The 22,657-nt window shown below is 39.4% G+C and overlaps 1 long non-coding RNA gene across 1 annotated transcript; it reads right to left on the bottom strand.

Moving 5' to 3' along the window:
• Positions 1-1,255: 1,255 nt before the first annotated feature.
• LOC147572599 (uncharacterized) lies at positions 1,256-14,174 on the bottom strand. Its single transcript, XR_015245828.1, has 3 exons — positions 14,019-14,174; positions 7,486-7,583; positions 1,256-1,803 (listed from the first exon to the last, which is right to left on the bottom strand). It is a non-coding gene; the product is annotated as an uncharacterized LOC147572599 (long non-coding RNA).
• Positions 14,175-22,657: the final 8,483 nt, after the last annotated feature.

Raw genomic sequence — 22,657 nt, 5'->3', positions numbered from 1 at the left:
CAACGTCTTAATTTTAGCCTTGCGAGACCTTGTACAAAGACCCTGAGGAGCCCAACTGAACCCAGACTCCTGACTCACAGAAACTGATATAAATGGGTGTTGTTTTCAGCTGCTTTGATTGTGGTTATTTTTCACACAGTAAAGGGAAACGAATACGTATGACTACTTACACCTGCTTCTTGCATTCAACCTATTGTGATAAGACGTTTTAACTGAAGTATCTGAAGAAAATTCACCCTCTCACAGATACGCACTTAGAAGAGGGAAAAGTATTTTATTAGTTTTTTTTTTCAATCCTGCTGGGAGGGGGACCTAGGGTACTATTATAATGGGTATAGAATTTCAGTTGGGGATGATGAAAAATTCTGGAGATGTAATGGGTGGTGGTTGCACAACCACCTAATGTGGTTACACCTAATGCCACTCAACTGTACACTTTAAAAAATGGTTAAGGGGTGCCTGGGTGGCTCAGTTGGTTGAGCGTCCAACTTTGGCCCAGGTAATGATCCCGCAGTTTGAGCCCCGCATCGGGGCCTGTGCTGACAGCGCGGAGCCTGGAGCCTGCTTCAGAATCTGTGTTTCCCTTTCTCTCTGCCCCTCCCCAACTCATGTGCTCTCTCTCATCCTCTCTCTCTCTTTCTCAAAAATAAATAAAAACATTGAAAAGATTTTTTTAAATGGTGAAAATGGTGAATTTTATATTATGTACATTTTACCACAATTAAAAAAAAAAAATTATCCACAGTTCAGAGACCAAAACAGTTAGTTGCAATGTAGAATATGAAATCATAGCAATGATTTTCATACTCTGTTCCACTAAAATCCATTAGTCAATTTCGTACTTCAAATGGCTTTTACTGGTCCATGACTCTGTAACATCGTGCATTGATTATCCGAGAAATATTGGTCTACTAAATTATGCAGATCTTCTAAAAATTAACTCCCTTAGTTACACAATATAAAAAATACATATTCATTAACATCATTACTAATCTCATCAGAAAAGTCATTAAGTTTGGATAAACTGTTAACCTCATGATGTAAGACAAAGAGGGAAAATGAGTAGTGGATACAGATTTACCAAAATTCTGGTTTTTCCTTGAGAGCTCAACTTTTATCATTGGCAACAAATACAGTACTGTTTGCTATGTGCTCTTACATAGAGATTTAAAGTGTGATTTTAAGGCCCTGATTGGGAAGAGCAGCTACTGCCCGAACTGTTCCACAGAAAATGGAAGACAAGATGAAAACCATCTTTGTTGCTTTGATCATATTTATTTTGAGAGTCATCGGACATCGTTTTACTTTCAACAGATTCCTTTACTAAGGACTTGCAATTCTGTGTATCAATCACACTGAGTTTAGTATCATTATATGAAACTAGGTTAACACGTATTTTTAAAAATAAAATTTGAAAGGAGACAACTGTTTACTGAATGCCATCTTTCTCAAGGTACAGAGGTAAAAATAACCCAACTGGCATTGTTTGATGGTTTGAAGTATGTGGGTCTGCTCTACTAATCTTGATAGAGATATTTAAGAGATGGCACTATGAATCTAAATTTTAAAGTGTATTTACATTGCATGCAATCAACAAGCAAAATTATACACATAGTTTTTTCCTTAACAAACTGGACACTGTGACTATAATCATGACAAACCAGTGAAAATGCAAACCAATCACAAAATAAACTCTTTAAACATGATGTGCACAATGCCTCGGAAAGGTTTAACATGTGGTTGTTTCCTCCTTTTGTTTCTACTTCTTTTTTTTTTTTCTTTTTTTATGATTCATCTTTTGTCCTAAAAAGAAAAAAATAATCATTTGCTTCAATAAAAGAGATACATAGACTTTCTTTATTTAAATTTATTTACTTTTGGGTAAGGATTATGTTCACATGGTTCAAAATTTAAAAGGTTAAAAAAGTCTCCTTTCCACACCTATCAACCATCCACGTAATTTTTCTCAAAGGCAACAAGTTTTGCAAATTTCTTGTGTATCAGAAACATTTGCATCCAGTTATAGGCCAATAGGTATAACTATTCTTTCCTCCACCACCATTTCCATAAACAGTAGCATATTTTATACACCAATCTGTGACTTAATAACTGGAAGGCCATTCCTAATCAGTAAGAAAAAGATTCCTTAATATTTTTTATGATTGCAATGTATCCCATTGTAAGGATATTCCAGGATCCCCAAGAGCACGCTCACTTCTGACATGGATTGAAAAGTTAGGGATTCCCAGCATGATGTGTGACAATATGCATGGAGTATTGCCAACTAGAGAAGCTCACCCAAGCCCTGGTATCCAGAGTTTTTATTAGTGCTCTGTTACATGGACATGACTGACTACCCACATGGCTGGTCTCAATCTCTAGCCCCTCTGGAGGTCCACCTGAAACTGACTATCAGCCTATGCCCCATCCTAAATCACATGATCCAAGGCCCCCAAGCAAACAAAGACACTACCAGGCAAGACATTCCAAGGGTTTCGACATTACCACCCAGAAGTCAAGGGCAAAGGTTAGACCTCTCTTTGGGCAAGGTTAAATTCTTTACTATACACCTGTATTATAATTTATGTATGTATTCTATTGTTGATTGATATTTGGGTTCTTTCTATATTTTGACTGTTATGACAAAAAGTGCCATAAACATTCTTGTACATGAAGGTATACTGGAATAAAAGTGCATGAATTTACCCAGACAATATATCTAGGAGTATGACTGCTAGGTGTTTCATGTGTATTTGATATAATTTATCATTGTTTATTTCATGGCTTCTGGGTTTTGTGAGATATACACATCTCACAAAGGCCTTCCTCTCTGATGAGGGACAGAAGCAGAAAAACGTTTACCCTTAGCCCAGAAGGCTGACCTAAAGCCTGCATAGGTTCAATAAGGATCAAAAACGTGCTGCTTGCTCCGTTCTTTAAGGGTCTCCTGACTGCCTGTATAGCTCACCGATAGTTAATACTGAAGAATGATAAGCACCAGAGGAATCTTGCAAAAGTAGTTTTACAAGTAGAAATTCAAAGAAATTTGAAGAAACTTTTGTAATCTGATACTCCCTGCATGGGCCCTTCCCTTTGATTACCGAGCACATAACCATCAGCCTCACACAGCACAAGTGCAGCTTTTCTGCCCACAGGTCCCCGTGCTGTTTAAATAAACTTAGTAAGTTGTGCCATAAATGTCTCAAGAATTCTTTCTTGACTGTTGCACTCAATGACCCTGCATTACTCTCCAGTTGATTATTTTAATAATCTCCTAGTGGTTTCTTGCGACTCTTTTTGGTTTCTCTTTTTTTTCTTTTTTTCTTTTTTCTTTTTTTTTTTTTTTTTTTTTTTTGCACTTAGCTATTTGATCCATCTGGAATCTAGCTGAATACAAGTTTGAAGTATGGACCTGGCTTTAATTTTTTTTCCAGATAGCTAGTTGTATCAACACTATTTCTTAAATAAGCCAACTTTTCCCTACTGATTTGAGGTGACTCATTTATCAGATATCAAATCTGTCTGTATTTTTTTTCTTGTGTTAGTTCATTGACCTGTCCATCTAGCCATGTGCCAATATTTTTTTCTCAGGTACAGAGGTAAACTGACAAAACTGTAAAATATTTAAAGGGTACAATGTGATTATTAGATATATGTATACATTGTGAAAAGATTCCCACCATAGAGTTGATTAACACATCCATCAACTCTCAGGTTTACTTTTTCTTTTTTTTTTAAGTGAGAGCATTTAAGTTCAAACTTAATTATAGACACAGTATCATCAACTGCAGTTACTATGTAATAGATTAGGTATTATTCTTACTGCAACTAAAAGTTTGTATCCTTTTACCAACCTCTCTCTCTCTCTCTCCCCCAACACCTGGCCCCTGGCAACTATTTCTCTGTTTTTATGAGTTCAACGTTTCATTTTTTACATTCCACACATAAGTAATACCATGCAGTATATATGTCTTTCTCTGACTGCCTTATTTCATTTAGCATAATGCCTTCCAGCTTCACCCATATTGTCACAAAAGGTAAGATACACCCTGTATCTTGGCTATTGTGAATAATGCTCCAATAAATATAGGAGTGGGGCACCTGGGTGGCTAGTGTCTGACTTTTGATCTCAGCTCAGGTCTTGACCTCGGGGTTATGAGTTCGAACCCTGCACTGGGCTCTGTGCTGGGTGTGGAGTCTACTTAACAGAAACAAACAAACAGGGGTGCCTGGGTGGCTGAGTCAGTTAAGTGTTCCTCTTGATTTAAGCTCACGTCATGATCTCACAGTCTGTGGGACTGAGCCCCGTGTCGGGCTTCCCACTGGCTGTCAGTGGAGTCTTCTTGGTTTTCTCTCTCTCCCTTTCTCCCTAACCCTCCCCTGCTCGTGCATGCTCTCTCTCTCTCTCAAAACAGATGAACTTTAAAAAACAAAGAAACCTGGGAGTAGAGATATGTCTTCAAGACAGTGATCTTGTTTCCTTTGTTTACATACCCAGAAATGAGATTGCTAGATCATATGATAGTTCTATTTGTAATTTCGTTAGGAACTTCGATACAGCTTTTCATAGTGGCTGTACCAGTTTACATTCTCATCAACGGTATACAAAGATTCCCTTTTCTCAACAACCTTGCCAGCATTTGTTATCTTATCTTTTTGATAACAGACATCCTAACAAGTAGGAGGGGATATCTCATTGTGATTTAGTGTTTTAAAAATATTTTTCTTATTTTTTATTTTAGAGAGCACTCGTGAGAGGGGGGAAAGGGACAGAGGGAGAGAAAGAGGGATTTTTTTTTTTTTTTGAGAGGGGGAGAGAGAGAGAGAGAGAGAGAGAACAGCGGAGGGACAAAGTGAGAGGCAGAGAGAGAATCTTAAGCAGGCTTCATACCCAGTGCAGAGCCTGTGGGGCTTGATCCTATAACCCTGGGATAATGACCTGAGCCAAAATCAAGTCAGACGTTCAGCCGACTTAGCCATCCAGGCACCCCACTCTTGCATTGTGGTTTTGGTTTGTATTTCCCTGGTGAGGAGTGTTGCTGGACACCTTTTCATGTACCTGTTGGCCGTTTGCATGTCTTCTTTGGAGAAATGTCTATTCAAGTCCTCTGCCCATTTTTAAATTGTTTTTTTTGGGGGCGCCTGGGTGGCGCAGTCGGTTAAGCATCCGACTTCAGCCAGGTCACGATCTCGCGGTCCGTGAGTTCGAGCCCCGCGTCAGGCTCTGGGCTGATGGCTCGGAGCCTGGAGCCTGTTTCCAATTATGTGTCTCCCTCTCTCTCTGCCCCTCCCCCGTTCATGCTCTGTCTCTCTCTGTCCCAAAAATAAATAAAAAACGTTGGAAAAAAAAATTTAAATTGTTTTTTTGGGGGGTTTTATTTTTTGGTTTGAATTTATGAATTCCTTTTATAAATGTTAAATATTAATACCGTATTGGACTGGATGTGTGGTTTGCAAATATTTTCTCCCTCTAAAGGCTCGGGGAAAGAATCTTTCCTTTCCATTTCCAGCCTCTCCTGCCCCCAGATGTCCTTGGCTTGTGGCACATAACTCCAGTTGCTGGCTTGATAGTCACATGATCCCCCTCGTTCATATCTTCTTACAACACCCTTCTTCTCTTCTTCTCTTCTCTTCTTACACCACCACCAGTCACTGGACTTGGGTTCCTCCTATCCCCCTGATTCCAGTGTGATCTAATCTTAACAAAATACACCTGGAAAGACTATTTCCAAATAAGGTCCCATTCTAAGGTTCTGGGTGGACATGAGTTTTGAAGGGGATACTGTTCAACACACTATAGTGTGTATACATTCCTGATATATTGACCCTTTTATCATAATGAAATGTCCCTCTTTGTCTCTAGTAATATATCTCAAAATCTAATTTGTATGTGTTTCACTAGCTTCATAAAATCAATTAAAAGGTATTCTATATCCTTTCATATTCTGGAGGAGATTATCATATATAATATGGGACTCACCTATTCCCTGAAAATCTTAAAAGAACTAAGTGGAAAATCTGCCTATCAATTTGTGTTTTGGATAACATTTATGACTTCTCCCATGAAGAAGTTTTGTTTTGTTAACTCTTTGAGTCAATCTTGGCAATTCAGAGGTACTATACTGCAGTGTTTCTCAATGAGAGTTCTATTTACATTTTGGATGGGTCAATTCTTTATTTTTCAGGATCATCCTTCACATAATAGGACAATTATTTTGGGCCATTAACCACTAAATGCTAGTAACACTCCCCAGTCATTAGGAAAGCTAGATCCATACTCCCATGCATTTCCAAATAGCCCTTGGGAGAGGTCATTTGAGAATCAATGGCATGGTAGTTAAGAAGGTGGACTACAGAGCCAGATTTCTTGGGTTTGAACACAAGCTGGGACACTACTGAACAAAGCTTAGCTGAATTACTCAATCCATCTGGTATCTCGGCTTCCTTATTTGTAAAATCAGAATAGTAATGGCACCTATTTTTTTTAATTTTTTTAAATTTATTTTTGAGAAAGAGAGAGAGAGAGAGAGAGCAGGCAGGGGAGGGGCAGAGAGAGAGGGAGACACAGAATCCGAAGCAGGCTCCAGGCTCTGAGCTGTCAGCACAGAGCCTGATGCAGGGCTCGAACCCACAAACCGCAAGATCATGACCTGAGCCAAAGTCAGACGGTTAACTGACTGAGCCACTCAGACGCCCCAGTAGTGGCACCTATTTAATTATTGTTATGATGATTAGTTGATACACCTAAAGTTCTTAAAATAATATCTGGTACATAGTACGAGTTTGATAAATATTAGCGAACATTTTTCTACCAATTTGTCATCTCAACATGTTTTTATGTGACTGGATAATATTTTGAAATGTCAACTTTTCTTCTCCTTTTGGCTCATCTTTTTCTTATCTCTCCTCCCTCTTATTCCTTCTCTTATTCCTTACTCCTTGTAGGCAGTTAGGCAGCTGTGAGCTCATTGTTTTAGGGAAGGAATAAAGCAGGGTAGTAAACAGAAAAAAAGAATTCTTCCTGAATTTGATTTCTAAAACTGTAAGCCACTAGGAGAATAGAGAAGGTTCCACATATAGATACAATATTTGGGAGAAATATAACTGGAGAGAATTGGACTGAGTCTCACTTCCCCATACCCCCACCCCAAGCTGCAACAAGACTAGAAAGAAATTTTCAGACTAAGGAAGAAGAAAATAGATATTGTGGGGAAGTGATAGGAGTATACAAGTTGATAGACCTCAAAAAGATAAACCCTGTACTCTGATTCAATGGACACCAGAGAAGTAGTAAGGATCCATGCAAATACGAGGAATCTAAGGCCAGGGGAAAGGGAGGCTATACTCTGAGCTGTGGGATAGTAACATGATACCAGAGAAAAAATCAGGAGGAGGACAGATTATGCTGACCAGGCTTTAAATCACCTTGCATTTGGTATCCCTGCATGGCGTGACATGGAAGTAACAGAGAGAGAGCCACCATACCTGATGGGACTAGGCAGACAGGAATGAAGACATCTCAGTAGCAAATGGCATGGATCAATGGCAGGACCAGACAGAACGACGGACATCTCAAAAGGTACCTGAACGAACAGATAACAATGAAGTCTAGTTGAGTATCTTCCCCCCACCCATGCTGTGGAAACACAAAAACCACTCCCTGCTTCCTCATCTCTCTATCCCCATCCCTCAAACTCCAAATTGGCAGACAGCAGGTTTCATCCCTCTCCAGTTGAGTGAAGCCTTCGAAAAGAAAATGAGAAGAATTATAGAAAAATAAATTTGGATTTCTTGTATAACTGGGTTGTAGACAGATTTATAGGTCTATGTAAGCAGAGTCATTCATATTTTCATGTTCTCTTTAAGTTTTTAGAGCAATATATCTGTTGATATATCCTTTATTTTTTAATTTTTATTATAATAAACTTTTTTTAGTCTTTGCATTTGCTTATATATTTTTTTTCAAGTAGGTTTGTCAAAGGTTTGAATCTAAAATTAGAAGAAAGCAAATGGGATGGAGACAATTGTTTTTCCTTGATCTTTTAATCATGTGCATGCATTATGTTGCTGAAGGTTTTAAACTATGTTTTGAAAGAATGAATGGCAAGCAAGGAAACAGAGCCAAGAAATATAAACTATATTTTATGAAACATAGTTTTATGAAAGCAGAAAAATTGGCATTGTGGCTGGAGGGATTGTCGAAGTCAAGGGTAGGCTTTTAAGAGAGATTCTGGACAAACTACAGTGCTTTTTTTTTTTTTTTTAACTTAAAAAATCTACTTTTAAATTTGCATACAGTATGAGAGTGTGTGCACACAGTACTATGCATTTTAACACACGCATAAATTCTTTTAACAACCATTAACAGTATACAGAACAATTCCAGTATCTCAAAAAATTCCTTCATGTTACTCCTTTGCAGTCAGACCCTTTCTACCTTTAAACCTTAGCAATCACTGGTGTGCTCTCTGTCCCTTTAGTTTTGCCTTTTCCAGAATATCAAATAAATGGAATCATACAGTATGTAACCATTTGAGATTGGCTTCCTTTGCTTAATAAACACATTTGAGTTGCTGCATATATCAATAGTTTCTTCCTTTTTTTTTAATGTTTATTTATTTTTGAGAGAGAGAGAAAAGAGAGAAACAGAGCACGAGTGGGGCAGGAACAGAGAAAGAGGGAGACACAGAATCCAAAGCAGGAGCCAGGCTCTGAGCTGTCAGCACAGAATCTGATGTGGGGCTCAAACTCACAAACTGCGAGATCATGACCTGAGCTGAAGTCGATGCTTAACCGACTGAGCCGCCCAGGCGCCCCATTAGTTTGTTCCTTTTTATTTCTGCATACTATTCCATTGTATGGATGAATCACAATGTATTTATCCATTTACACACTGAAGAGCATTTAGTTCATGTAGTTTTTCTTGTTTAGTGTGCTAACATGGTGAATTACACTGACTGATGTTCAAATGTTGAACCAGCTTTGCTTTGGGACATTTCGGACAATTACTAAAAATGCTGCTATAAACATTTATGTACATATTTTTGTGTTAACATATGCTTTCATTTCTCTGAGACAAACATACAGAAGTGGAATTGTTGGATTATACGGTAAATGTATGTTTAACTTCATTATAAGAAACTGAACAGCTGCTTTCCAAAGTGGCTATACTATTTTGCATTCCTGTAGCAATTGTTCTGGTTTCTCCACATATTTGCTGGCACTTAGTCCTGTTACTAATTTTATCCATTTTAATAGATGTGTAATATTTCTTGTGGTTTTAATCTACATTTCCCTAATGATTAATGATGCTGAACATCTTTTCATGTGCTTATTTGCCATCTGTGTATCTTTAGTGAAGTGTCTGTTCAAACTTTGCCCATTTTTTATTGAGTTGTTTTCTTGTTAGGTTTTGAAAATTCTTTAAATATTTTCGACACAAGTCTTTTGTGACATTTATGCCATACCTTTCATTTTCTTTTTCTTTTTCATACCTTTCATTTCTTTGTAGTATCCTTCATGTAGCAAAATATTTTAATTTTGGTAAAGTCCAATTTATCAATCTTTTCTTTAAAAAAATTTTTTTTAATGTTTATCCATTTTTTGAGAGATGGAGAGCACGAGTGAGGAAGGGGCAGAGAGAGAGGGAGACACAGAACCTGAAGCAGGGTCTAAGCTCTGAGCTGTCAGCATGGAGCCCAACACGGGGCTTGAACCCATGGACCGTGAGATCATGACCTGAAGTCAGACACTTAACCAACTGAGCCACCCAGGCACCCCAAATCAGTCTTCTCCTTTAAATATGGTGCTTTCGGTATTGTATCTAAGAACTCTTTGCCTAATCCAAAGTCACAAAAATTTTTTTCTCTTATGTTTTCCTCAAGAGTTTCATATTTTAACTTTTACTTTTAGGTCTATGATGATCCAGCTTTGATTTAATATTTATATGTGGTGTGAGATGTAGGTCAAGGTTCATTTTTTCACATGTGGATATCCAGTTTTTCCAGCACCATGTATAGAAAGGGCTGTGCTTTCTTCATTGAATTGCATTTGCACCTCTGTCAAAAATGAGTTGGCCAATTTTTGTGGGTCTATTTCTGGACTCTATTCTATTCCATTGGTCTATGTGTCTATCCTTTCACCAATACCATATTGTCTTGATTACTATAGCTTCATAGTATGCCATACAACTAGATTGTGTGGATTCTTCAACTTTGCTCTTCACTTGTAAAGTTGTTTTTGCTATTCTAGTTCCTTTATCTTTCCTTATAACTTTTAGATTCAACTAATCTATACGTACAAAAATCCTGATAGGATTTTTATTGCAGTTGTATTAAATGCATAGATCAATTTGGGAAGAACTGACATCTTAACTATACTGAATCTTTTAATCCATGAACACTGTATGGGTGTCCATTGCTTTCTTTCATTGGCATTTTGTACTTTTCAGCATAAAGATCCTGCACATATTTTGTTAGATTTATACCTAAGTATTTCACTTGTGGGAGAGAGGAGTGGGTCACCTTCCAATTGTTCATTGCTAGTGTAGAAACACAATTATTTAACCTTTTACCCGACACCCTACTAAATTCATTTCTTAACATTAGGACCTTTATGTAGATTTTTGAATTTTACTACATAGACAGTTACGTCATCTGAAAATCAAGATAAATTTATTTCTTCCTTTCCAATCAGAATGCCTTTTATTTTTCTTCCTTACTGTAATTGCTAGGACTTCACCAAAATATTGGGTATGAGTAGGGAAAATGTACATCCTTGTCAGGTTCCCAATCTTGGGAGGAGGGAACATTTAGTCTTTCCCCCATTAAGTGTGATGTAACTCTAGGTTTTGTGGATGCCTTTAATCAGAGTCCTTCTATTCCTAGATTGCTGTTTTTTTTTTTTAACATTGAGATATGAAGACAGCCACATACGTTATAAATGTTATGGTTATATTCTATTTGTTTGCTGAAGTAAAAATGCACAATTTTTAAGATAGAAACAAATGCATAGAAAAGTAGTGAATACCATCTCTTGAAGAGACTACTAAGACCATGTCAAATGCTACCACCCCTCCTCACTCTTCATTATCTCTCTGCCATTTTACCAATGTGGTCTCTTTGATGGAGTAGGAGTTGGGATGCTGAATTGCCAGAGCAGTTTTGCTTGGAAAGCCAGAATCTGGCGAGGCACATCTCAACTGCTCAAGGAGTCCCAGCCTGAGAGTCCTCTTGTGAAGTCCTCAGACGATGGTCATTACCATAGCTATTAAAGAACCAATGACCTCTAGATGGGTTGGATTCTTTTTTGGGGCTCCAGACATGAATTTGACCTCATCTTGGATGAACCAAATTTATTTTTATTTATTTATTTATTTATTTATTTATTTATTTATTTATTTATTTATTTATTTATTTTTAGGAGCACAGATGAAACCTCTTGGGTTTGTGATGCTGAGTTTTAAAAAATCATGGATGTTGAATTTTGTTTAGTGGTTTTTTTTTTTTTTTTTTTTTTTGCATCTATTCAGAGGATCATGTAGTTTTTCCTGTTCAGTCTGTTAATGTGGTAGATTATACTGATTTCTGAATGTTGAGCCAGACTTGAATTCCTAGGATAAATGACACATGGTCACAAAGCATTTTTCTTCCAACATGTTGGATTCAATCTGCTAAATTTCTTGAGGATTCTTGCATCTTTGTTCATGAGAAATATGGATTTGGTTTTGTCTGTATTGGTTTTATCTGATTTTGGTCTCAGATAATTTTGATTTCATAAAAATGAGTTGGGAAGTCTTCCTTCCTCTATCTGCTGGAAGAGCTTGTGTAGAACTATTATTTTGTCTTTCAATGTTTGGTAAAATTCACCAGTGAAGCCATTTGGACTTTTAAATACAAATTTGATTTCTTTAATAATTACAGTACTATTCAGCTTATCTGTTTCTTCTTGGGTACATTTTGGTAGCTTTGATAGTGGTCTATTTCATCTGAGTTGTTGAATTTGTGAGTATATAGTTGTTCATATTATTCCCTTATTATCCACTGGGTCAGTAATGATACTCTCTTTGAACATGTATACATCAGGAATGACACAGTACGATCAAAAACAGATAAAAAAAGAGAAGGTATGTAACTACGGCTGCAGAGGCCTCAAGCCTTGTTATCATGGACTCCTTCCTGTCTTTAAATTCTATATCCAGTCAGGTACCACATCCTTTTGATTTGTCCTTGCCAGTATTTCTTGCAGTTTCCCTCCATTTCCATTACTGCTTGGCACAGCCCTGTAATATCTCCTAAACTATCTACCTAAATTATTCCACTGTCTGCCTAACCAGTCTCACTGCCTTTTCCCACTTTAATTCACCCTTCACACTCCTGCCAGGCTTTATTTCTTAACTTCCAATGGTTCCACTCTGCCTACAAGATAAGGATCCTCTACGTCTGGTTTAGTCTTGCCTTTTGAATTGCAGTCCATTGTATCCTCCTAAATCAGGGGGTTCTTTAACATGCAAGCTTTGGAAGGGAGGGATGGGTCATGAATCTCCTAAAATTAGAGTATAAAATGTGATATGAATGTGAACTTTATTTCCAAGGCAAGGTTCCAACCATTATCAGATGTTCAAAATGAAAAAGAAAAAAAAAAGTGCTAGGAAAAGCCTTCAACCTAATCTTTGTTTCTATAATGTCTCAAGAATACACTATTAAAAAACACACACACACACACACAATACAGCCTCTCCAACAGTTCCCACATCAGTAGTAATCACTCATTTCTCTGAACTTAAGAGTCACATAACTTTAATGATCTAGCCTAACCTTAACATTTTACAGATGAGGACATAATCTAGCACTTAACAAATTTGTCCAAAGTGGCTCCTGTAGAACTTTTCTGTGCAACTGAGTGCTGGTGTGCTATTTTGTTGGTCTTTTTTTATGAATAAATTTCATATTTCTCCTTGAGGTCAGGAACTAAACCTCAGAGTTCTTTGAAACTCCAATTATCTTTACTGTCTTACATAAACTAGCTGCTCAAATGTTTGCTGAGAACAGTGATAATGAAAAAGTCATACTGAGGCAAAGGAAGAGGGCTGGTTAGCGAGTACTGGGTTAGGAATACATTTTTAAGAAGCATAATAAGCACATTTGGAGGACACAAAATATTAGTAAGCTCAGATCTTAGCCTCTGATATAATGTGAACTCTCAAGTGTCTGCACGAGGAGAGCTCTGACAGTTCCTAGACAGAGGCCAAATTTCCACAAACAGGGATGCTCGAGACAGCATTCAGAAACAATTCCTCAGAAGCAACTAACAGGGGGATGTCCAGGTATCGTTAAAGAGAAAGGTCTACAGCACCTGCTTTTGAGTGAGCTACACAATGGATTCGAATTTCAACTCCACCACATCCATGCTATGTCACCTTGAACAAATTATTGAACTTTCCCGTGCTTCGGTTTACTCATTTGTATCTCCCTAAAGATTGTTGCAATGATTAAAATAATGCCTGTGAAGTGCTTAGGTCAGGGTCTTAACGCCTAAGGCACTCCTTCATTAATTGTTGCTATTATTTAACGAGAAGAAGGGTTTGGGGACGGAAGGAGGGCGCTGTGCGGAGAGGGATGGTCCGTTCCGTCGGAAGCGAGAAGATTCTGTAGCAGACAGGTAAGGTATATTCAAACAAGGGCGAGGAGTCGCGTTTCCACGGTGTGTACCCGCAGGACCCCTCAGTGGCAGCGAGAGGAAGAGCTGGGAGAAGTGTCAGGCCAAGAACACACCCTCCACAATATATATACGAGAAACTAGAGATCGGCTAAGATGAATGAAGCTTAGGAGAAAGGTCTCATCTTTTAGGGAAACCTGGAGCTTTGGAAGCGGCCTCATTTGGGAAGAGGAGGAGGGCAGCCCAGGGCGTGGCCGAGAGGTCGGGAGAGACGTTGAGGGGGGTGGGGGAAGCGGGAAGGGGAAGAAAACGCCAATGCGGCCCTTTTCCAGTCACTGGACTGACTGCGACCGTCACTTACAGGAAACTGTAGGGGAAACGACCATTTTGGGCGGGCTCGACACTCCCTGCACGACGATGCCTAGGAAACACCGAAGCAAAAGCCACGGAGCCGGATATTCTACCACGCGGTCGTTGCGCGACTGGAACGCGCTGGGGCAGCAGCCCAGGAGGCGCCCCGCCCACGACGCAGAGAGGGGCGTGGCCACAGGCCACTTCCGGCCGCGAGTCCTTCAGCCGGGGCTGCGGGCGCGGGGGCGGTTCTGCACTGGCTGTCACGCTCTTCAGGGGGCGTTTCCGCACGCGACGTCGGGAACCTGGACCCGTTAGGCAGATTGTCCCCAAATGCAGCCTTTTTCCGGCATTTGTTTGGGATTCCATTTCAAATTCTATAGTGGATTGCTGCCAAATGGCAGAGGTTTCCTGGGATTTGGTTTTCCATAGATTAGTTTGCCCAGATTTGATACCAGTACAATATTGAGATTTCTCATCCAGCACTGTGGATATTTCTCCGTTAATTCAAGTCTTCCCTCGTTATTCAGCTGAAGTCTTCCAGTTTCCTTGGTGTTTTGCACATTTCTTTTTAGGTTTTTTTCCTGGAAGTATTTGTTGCTGCTTTGGTTTATTTGCTCTTCCTAATGGACTATTATTGTACCCTAGGATACTTTGGGGTTTGGTGTGTGGATCTATGTGGTCACTTCGCTGAACCTTTATTTTCTAATAATCCTCTTGGATTTTGTAGGTAAGATTTCATCTGTAAATAACAATTTTGCCTTTTCTGAAGAATCCAGCACAACGCTGTTTACTAGCCTCAGGGCTTGCTTACCTCTTTCCTAAGTTACTTGGATTGCATCTTAAAGTTACTTGGATTGCATCTTACCTTTCGTTCATGATGGGTTTTTGAAGGTTTCTGGCACTTACCTTTTTAAAAAATTGATTGCACTTTGTTCTTTTTCTGGTTTACCAATTCGTTTTATTGCTTCCTAAAATCAGAAATGGGTATTTATTACCAAATACTTTCAGTATTAGTCTTACAGATGATCATATAGCTTTTCTCCATTACCCTACAGTAATAGAAACTACAATAATAGATTTTCTAATGTTGAGCCATCCTTACAGTCCTGGTATGTATTCTTCCAGTACATTGCTGGATGAAATTGTTGTGTATATCATATAGGACTTTTGTGTCTAGATTCATAAGTGAAATTGGCTTATGGTTTTCTTTAGTTGTCCTTGTCTAGTTTTGATATTAGTTTAGGGTAGGTCTCAAAACGACCCAGATTAGTTTCTTTTTATATGACCTGGAATAGACCTAGTGTGTGAATGATCTATTCCTTAGGTTTGAGGAACTCATCTTCAAAGCCACCTGGGTATGGTGCCTTTTTAAGAGATAAATATTTTTTTCCTAGAAAAGTATCGATTTCATTTACGTTTTCAATTTTTTTTGGCATTAAACTATCCTTGTGTCATGAGCATGCTATGAAGGCACACACCCGGGTTGTGTCTTTCCACAGTGTTCACTTTATTCAGTCATAAATCAAGGTTAACAATTATAATGCAGGTTCAGAGTTTCAAACTCAATGACATTTCACCATGTGATTAACCTGGCTTCTTACCGGTACACAGAGCAGAACATAAGACAAGCTACACAATAAACAAGATAACACAAAGGATAGGATGTTAAAGAACCAAACACGAAGTCAGTCTGGGGGCACGCAGTTGAGATGAGCCTTGGTCAGGTCTGGGTCAGCAGCTCTTAGCACTTACTGCTTATGTTCAAGCAGTGAGGGCTTTCAGTTTTATTGGGAAATCAATTGGGCAATCTTCAATGGCAGCTGCCTTTTTTAAATGGTCAGACATAGAGGGGTCAGTGTCTGGAAAGTCTGACATTTTGCTGCAAAATTCTTCCCTTTTTAAAGGGATTTAAGGGGAACCTGGGTGGCTCAGTTGGTTAAGCGTCTGACTTCAGCTCAGGTCATGATCTCATGGTTCATGAGTTCGAACCCCATGTTGGGCTCTGTGCTGACAGCTCAGAACCTGGAGCCTGCTTCAGATTCCGTGTGTTCCTCTCTCTCTGCCTCTCCTCCACTCATTCTTTGTCTCTCAAAAATGAATAAGTTAAAAAAAATTTTTTTTAGGAATAATGAAGGAATTTAATCAGTCTGGGGCCCCTGCAGACCTCTGCTTCTGCCTTTTATCAGTTCTGGGGTGTCAGCTGGTGGTGGTCACCGTGATACCTGTTAGCTGCAGTACCTTTAACTGCTCATGTCATCGCTTGACATAGGCTCCTGCTTGACATGAGTGACTCCATCCCATTCTCTACACTCTGGGATTAGCATTTTTTGATTTCACATTGTTCTTATTCATTCTTACATATTCAATTGAAGTCTTTTTTCTTTTTCTTGATCAGATTTTTTGAACCACGTTTTGGTTTTTGACTGATTGATTTTGATTTTTTTTTTTTAATTTTTTTTCAACGTTTTTATTTATTTATGGGACAGACAGAGACAGAGCATGAACGGGGGAGGAGCAGAGACAGAGGGAGACACAGAATCGGAAACAGGCTCCAGGCTCTGAGCCATCAGCCCAGAGCCCGACGCGGGGCTCGAACTCACGGACCGCGAGATCGTGACCTGGCTGAAGTCGGACGCTTAACCGACTGCGCCACCCAGGCGCCCCAGATTTTGATTTTTTATAGATAACCTTTATCTAGAAGTTTTTTCTCTTTCATTAATGTGTGCCTTTATTAATTTCTTATTTCTTTGTTTTTTTTTTGTGTGTTTTGTTTTTGTAGAATCTTGAGTTGAAAGCTTATTTTCTTTAAAATGTTTAATAGGAAAGGGGCACCTGGGTGGCTCAGTCAGTTAAGCATCTGACTTCAGCTCAGGTCATGATCTTGTGGTTCTTGAGTTCGAGCCCCGAATGGGCTCTGTGCTGACAGCTGAAAGCCTAGAGCCTACTTCAGATTCTGTGTCTCCCTCTCTCTCTGCCCCTCCCCACTCGCACTCTGCCTGTCTCTCTCTCTCAAAAATAAACACACACACAAAAATGAAATATTCAATAGGAAATATTACAAACATAACATTAGAGAATAATATGAACACCTATATACCAACCACTTCACTTTATCACATTTTAACATTTTTCCATATTTTCTTCACAATTTACTGTTATTCAGTTATAGCCTCTTGTGAACACTTCCGCAATCTTTCTCCCTCTCTTCTTCCCTAAAATGAACTCCTTCCCATGAAAGCTTTTATACATACATACATATATATGTGTGTGTATAATGTATATATAGCTATATAAGTACCTGTAGTATTATTTTGTAGGTTTTTAAACCTAATATTAATGTTACCATTGTGTAACTTGCTTTTGTCATTCAAAGTTATGTTTGTGAAAGCTATCCATATCATTTCATGTACTTCTTACTTTTTCATCTTAACTGCTGATCTTTACATACATTCCATTGTATGACTAGGAAGCAATTTATCCATTCTCCTGTTGCTAGTAATTTAATTACTCCTGGCATTTGCTGTTACAACACAGTTAACGGACATTCTTTAACGTATCTTATTAGGCACATCACAAGAATTTTCCAGTGTATGTCTAGAAGTGGAACAGCAAGGTTTGCACAATCCAACTTTATTTTTAATGCCAGAGTCTTCTCTAGTGTTTGTGCCAGTTTACCCTGCCCCCAACAGTGTAGGAGTTTCTGTTGCCTCATGATGTTGCTTCACATCCATGCCATCCCTTGTTTGTTTTTTCCCAGGGTTTTTTGTTTTGTTTTGTTTTGCTATTGTAAACAATGCTGGTAGTAAACTTCATTGTATGTGTCTCCTGGTACACATGCACAAAAGTATCCCTGATACATAACTAACAATGGAGTTGTTAGCTCTGTTTTGTTACAGATATATGTTTAAAAAGCATATACATATGCCCCCATATTGGAGATATTTCCTCTTTTAATAGTAAAATTTAAACCATTCATATTTATGTGCTTAGATTTAATTCTAACCTGTTTTTCTATATGTTGTGCTTCCTGTTGTTTTCTTCGCTTTTCTGTCTTTGGTTTGATAAAGTTCCTTTTCCCAGATTTTTTTTTCTTTAGTAGTTTGAAAATTTTATGTTCAATTTTTATCTAGTGGCTACTTTTATTGTATTTTAGCTTATTTAAATTTGTACTTTTATATAGTCATGTGGAGTTTATTAGCATTTTTATGAGGCAATCTTATACAGTGTTAAGAGTAGAGACTCTGAGGCCAGAATGCCTAGATTCAAATCCTGGCTTTCCCCATCTATTAGCTGTGTAACCTAGAGCTTATTACATAACCTCTCTGTGCTTCAATTGCCTCATCTGTAAAATGGGGATAAAATAGCATATACCTGATAAGATTATTGAGAGGATTAGTGTGTTAATGTATAATAAGTATGTAAAATTCTTAGGACAATGCCTAGCATGCAGGGCATAGATCTAATCACTACTTTTCTCATTTATGTAATGGATATAATACCTGATTTGTTATAAAAATAATGCATTATTGCATATATACTATTCAGTTTGTTTGTTTATTTATTTATTTATTTTTAATATGAAATTTATTGTCAAATTAGTTTCCATACAACACCCAATGCTCATCCCAACAGGCACCCTCCTCAATACCCATCACCCACCCTCCTCTCCCTCCCACCCCCAATCAACCCTCAGTTCTGTTTTTAAGAGTCTCTTATGTTTTGTCTCCCTCCCTCTCTAACCTTTTTCTTTTTCCTTCCCCTCCCCCATGGTCTTCTGTTTATTCAGTTTAATATAATGAGTACCTTCTATGCACTTGAACTAGTATGCTTTTTGGCTTCAAGGATTTCATGATCTAGTAAAGACACAGACCTAGAAACACAGGTGCATTATGACATAACCTTAATACTGTTTCCATGTCCTCTCTTGTCCCCTTCTTATCTATGTTCCATACAGAGCAGTTTTAGAACACATTAATCAAATCGTGTATTCCCCTGCCAAAATCATGTCCACTTTCATTACACTTTACATAAACCACAGTCTCCTCGCTATGACTTTAACATTAGATTCTGGGCCCTGCCTCCCTTTCTAATTTCATCAAGCCCCACTCTCCTCCCTTCTAGTGGCCCCTGCCACACAGGCCTCTTTTCAGTTCCTTAAACCAACTCGCTTTTTCCTCAGTGCCCTCTGCCCAGAATTTTCATCCCACCTGCTCTGACTCATCATGGCTGACTCATCTTTCAGGTCTCGGCTTGATTCAGTCAGGTTCTTAGTTACAGACAACAGAATCCAATCTGGCGAAGATTGGGACTTTGTTAATATTACGTAGCCCCTGAGTCTCCAGGAAGACCAGAAGCCAGATGCAGGTGCAGCACAGCTGGGTATGATACCCAAACACGCTAGAGGCTCTAGTGAAAATCCACTGCTGCCACCACCACCTGACACCAAAATCACAACTTCTACGAACACAGGCTCTGAAAGTAAGGATGAGGGAACTAGTCCCTTTGGTACACTCATCACCCTCACCACTGGGTAGCCCGAATGGCACATTTCTTTCTTCACCTTTTTTTCCCCTAATGTGTTTATTTATTTGTTTTGAGAGAGAGCACCTGCCCTAGCGGGGGCTGGTGGCCGAAAGAGACAGAAATAGAGAAAGAATGCCAAGCAGGCTCCAAGCTGCCAATGCAGAGTTGGACGTGGGGCTTGAACTCACGAACAATGAGATCATGACCTGAGCTGAAACCAAGAGTCGGAGGCTTAACTGACCCAGCCCCCCCAGGCACTCCTCCTTTTTCATCTTGCAAATGTTTCTTGCAACAAAAAAGTTGAATCTTTCCAACTTTATCTTTCAAGTTTAAGTTTTGCCAGACCATGCCTGATTGGTAGGGCCTAGGTCACTTATGCCTGTGCTGCAGAGGGGGTCAAGGAGGCGAGTCTTGTCACATTAAACTCCTCAGGTATTATAAGCGTGTCCAAAGGGGCTGGACAGTCAGAAAACATGTCCTGTGAACACTAAATAGCATGTTACCTCAGCAAAAGGCACTCCCCAATAACCCTAAATATGCACATACTCTCTCCAGCCCAGTCCTATTATTCTTTCCCTGTACTCTGTCATTTTCTTCAAGGCTTTTATCACAACTTGTACTGTATATTTGTTCAAATGCCTTATGAATCCTGGAGCCAGAGTCTAGTCTCCATGTGGAGTTTCACTCGAATACGTATGACTCAAGCAGCCAAAAATAATTTAAAAATGTATTTCAGTCTTTAACGTGGATCTCTTGGAAGAAAAAAACATCAAGGGGGCTCCAGTCACAATTCCCAAAGGTTCTCATAGGTTCATATTCCCTTTTCTCTCTTCTTTCACTTTCCTCCAGTCCTTGTGTGTGTTGGTTTATCATTTCTTCATAAATTTTGCCCCTAGGGCTCTGTCTTCAAATGTTTTCTGCCTGCTCTCATCTTGCATCACAAACATGCAGCACTGGTCTGTGAGATACATTTTTCTCAGAGCACAGGATGAAGAAGTGGAGAGGCAAAGTCCTTATCGGACAGAGAAGGCTGAGAGTATTTACACATTGAACATTCTGGCTCACCATTTGTGACTGACCTCCAGATTATAAATTTTATGAAGACAGGGACAAGATCTGTTCTATTTGTGCCTAATACAAAAATCTGACAAATACATAGCCAATTAATACTTGTTTTCTAGAAAAGAGAGAAGTCCAGGGGTGCCTGGGTGGCTCAGTCAGTTAAGCTTTAAGCGTCCAGCTCTTGATTTCGGCTCAGGTCATGATCTCACAGTTCATGAGATCGAGCCCCGTGTGGGGCTGGCTCTGCACTGGACAGCATTGAGCCTGCTTGGAATTCTTTCTCTCCTGCTCTCTCTGCCCCTCTCCTGCTCTCTCTCTCTCTCTCCCTCTCAAATAATAAACATTTTTTGAAAAAAAGAAAAGTCCAACAATTGGAGCATAGACCAGGAAGTCTACAGCACAGAGCCGGAGCTCTCAGCCTAGTGAAGGGTCGAAGGTGGTGAGTGGGATGTACAGTAAGTGAGGACTAGTTTGGGAAGACATCCTGGAGATGAAACCAAAGAATCTTAAACAGAAAGACTTCATCATGCAAAGAAAGAGGTAAGGATAGTGAAGAGTATTCCAGTTAGAAGTGCAGCACCAGCACACAGAAATGTCCAATGGCTTGGGGTGCTATTGCTAAATATGAAGTAGGAGGACTGTCAGGAGGTGGGGGGGGGGGCGTGCAGAGGCAGGCATGCAGAGCCTTGGCTTTGGCCTTTGGGTGATGTGGCCACAGTGGGTGTTGCGAGGAGTCATTCTCAGATTTTCATTTCAGAGAGATTACTGGGTGGCAGCGTGAGGTTAGATGTGAAGAGGTGAAAGAAAAAAGTGTAGCCAAAAACGTAGGCCTGCAAACAGGACAGTAGTGGGCAGTAGAAACAGGTAGTAGGAATAGTTTCAAGAAATTACTTGGAAGTCAAATTGGCAGTACTGGGTGGGTGACTGGACGGGGAAGGTGAGGGAGGAATCTAGAATAGTGTCCAAACTTCTGGCTTGGATGATGAGGTCATTGGCCGGGGTAGAATAAACAGGAAGCATCACAGGTGGGCAGTGGCGGGGAGAGTGGGAAGATCTCCAGTTCAGTTATGGTGAAGTGTACTTTAAGGTACCTGTGGGACTTGAAAGATCAGATGTGCAGCAGGTACTTGGTATTTGAGCCTGCAGCTTAAGGCAAAGGCTGAGGAGGGAGTGGCATGGAGGGGGCGAACTGTGAGCTTAAGAGTTGGCTGTGGGGTACGCTGCGAGGGACCACCGTTGGCAGGGTGGCCCTGCTGACATTCTTTGCCTTCCTACCTCCCTTGGTACTTCTCATCTCCTCTCCCTCCTCCCCTAAAATGTGGTGTTCTCAGGGGATTGCACCACCTGGGTCCCCTACTATGCATCCATCAAGGCTTTATCTCCAGCCCAGAATTCTTAGGTACAATTAAGACCCATGTCTCCAACCACTTTCTAAGAGAAAAGAGGTAGTTGGCAGTGTGGACCGATTGCCCAAAGCACCACACAAAGGCTTTGTGCTCTCTGTTCTGTTTAGTTGTGCTCAAGATTGGCACTGTGAATTGGAACTGGCTGTGACTATCTCTTGTTTCTCTGAAAAATCAAATTTGGATGTCAGGGGTCAGAGTTCAGATCTGTTAATATGCATTCATATGTAGAGTACCTCCCCACCCTACCTTAATCCTGTACATGCCTTTCTTAACTTCCCTCTTACACCTATTTTTTTCTTTTCATCAGGAATTGAAATCTAACCAAAATAGAATAAATTTAAATATTTGTGATATAGAGGCACCCCGCTGGCTCAGTCAGTAGAGCATGGGACTCTTGATCTTGGGGTTGTGATTTTGAGCCCTATATTGAGTGTAGAGATTACTTAAAAAATAAAATCTTTAAATATTTCTGACATAGAATAAAAATAACTGCTCAGATCGTAAAAGAGGAAAAACCGTTTACATGGATCCACTTCTATAAAACAAAAATCACAACTCTTATTTTTGAGAAAGAGTCCTTTTTACTCTGTAATACCTTGTTTCATGATCACTGTTTCAATGATGAAGGGACTCTGAACTCATAAGCAAACCATGC

The sequence above is a fragment of the Puma concolor genome, chromosome E4 (assembly GCF_028749965.1).
Source record: "Puma concolor isolate L17-30 chromosome E4, mPumCon1.1.hap2, whole genome shotgun sequence".
Lineage (NCBI taxonomy): Eukaryota > Metazoa > Chordata > Mammalia > Carnivora > Felidae > Puma > Puma concolor.
This window is presented reverse-complemented; position numbering and strand designations above follow the sequence as displayed.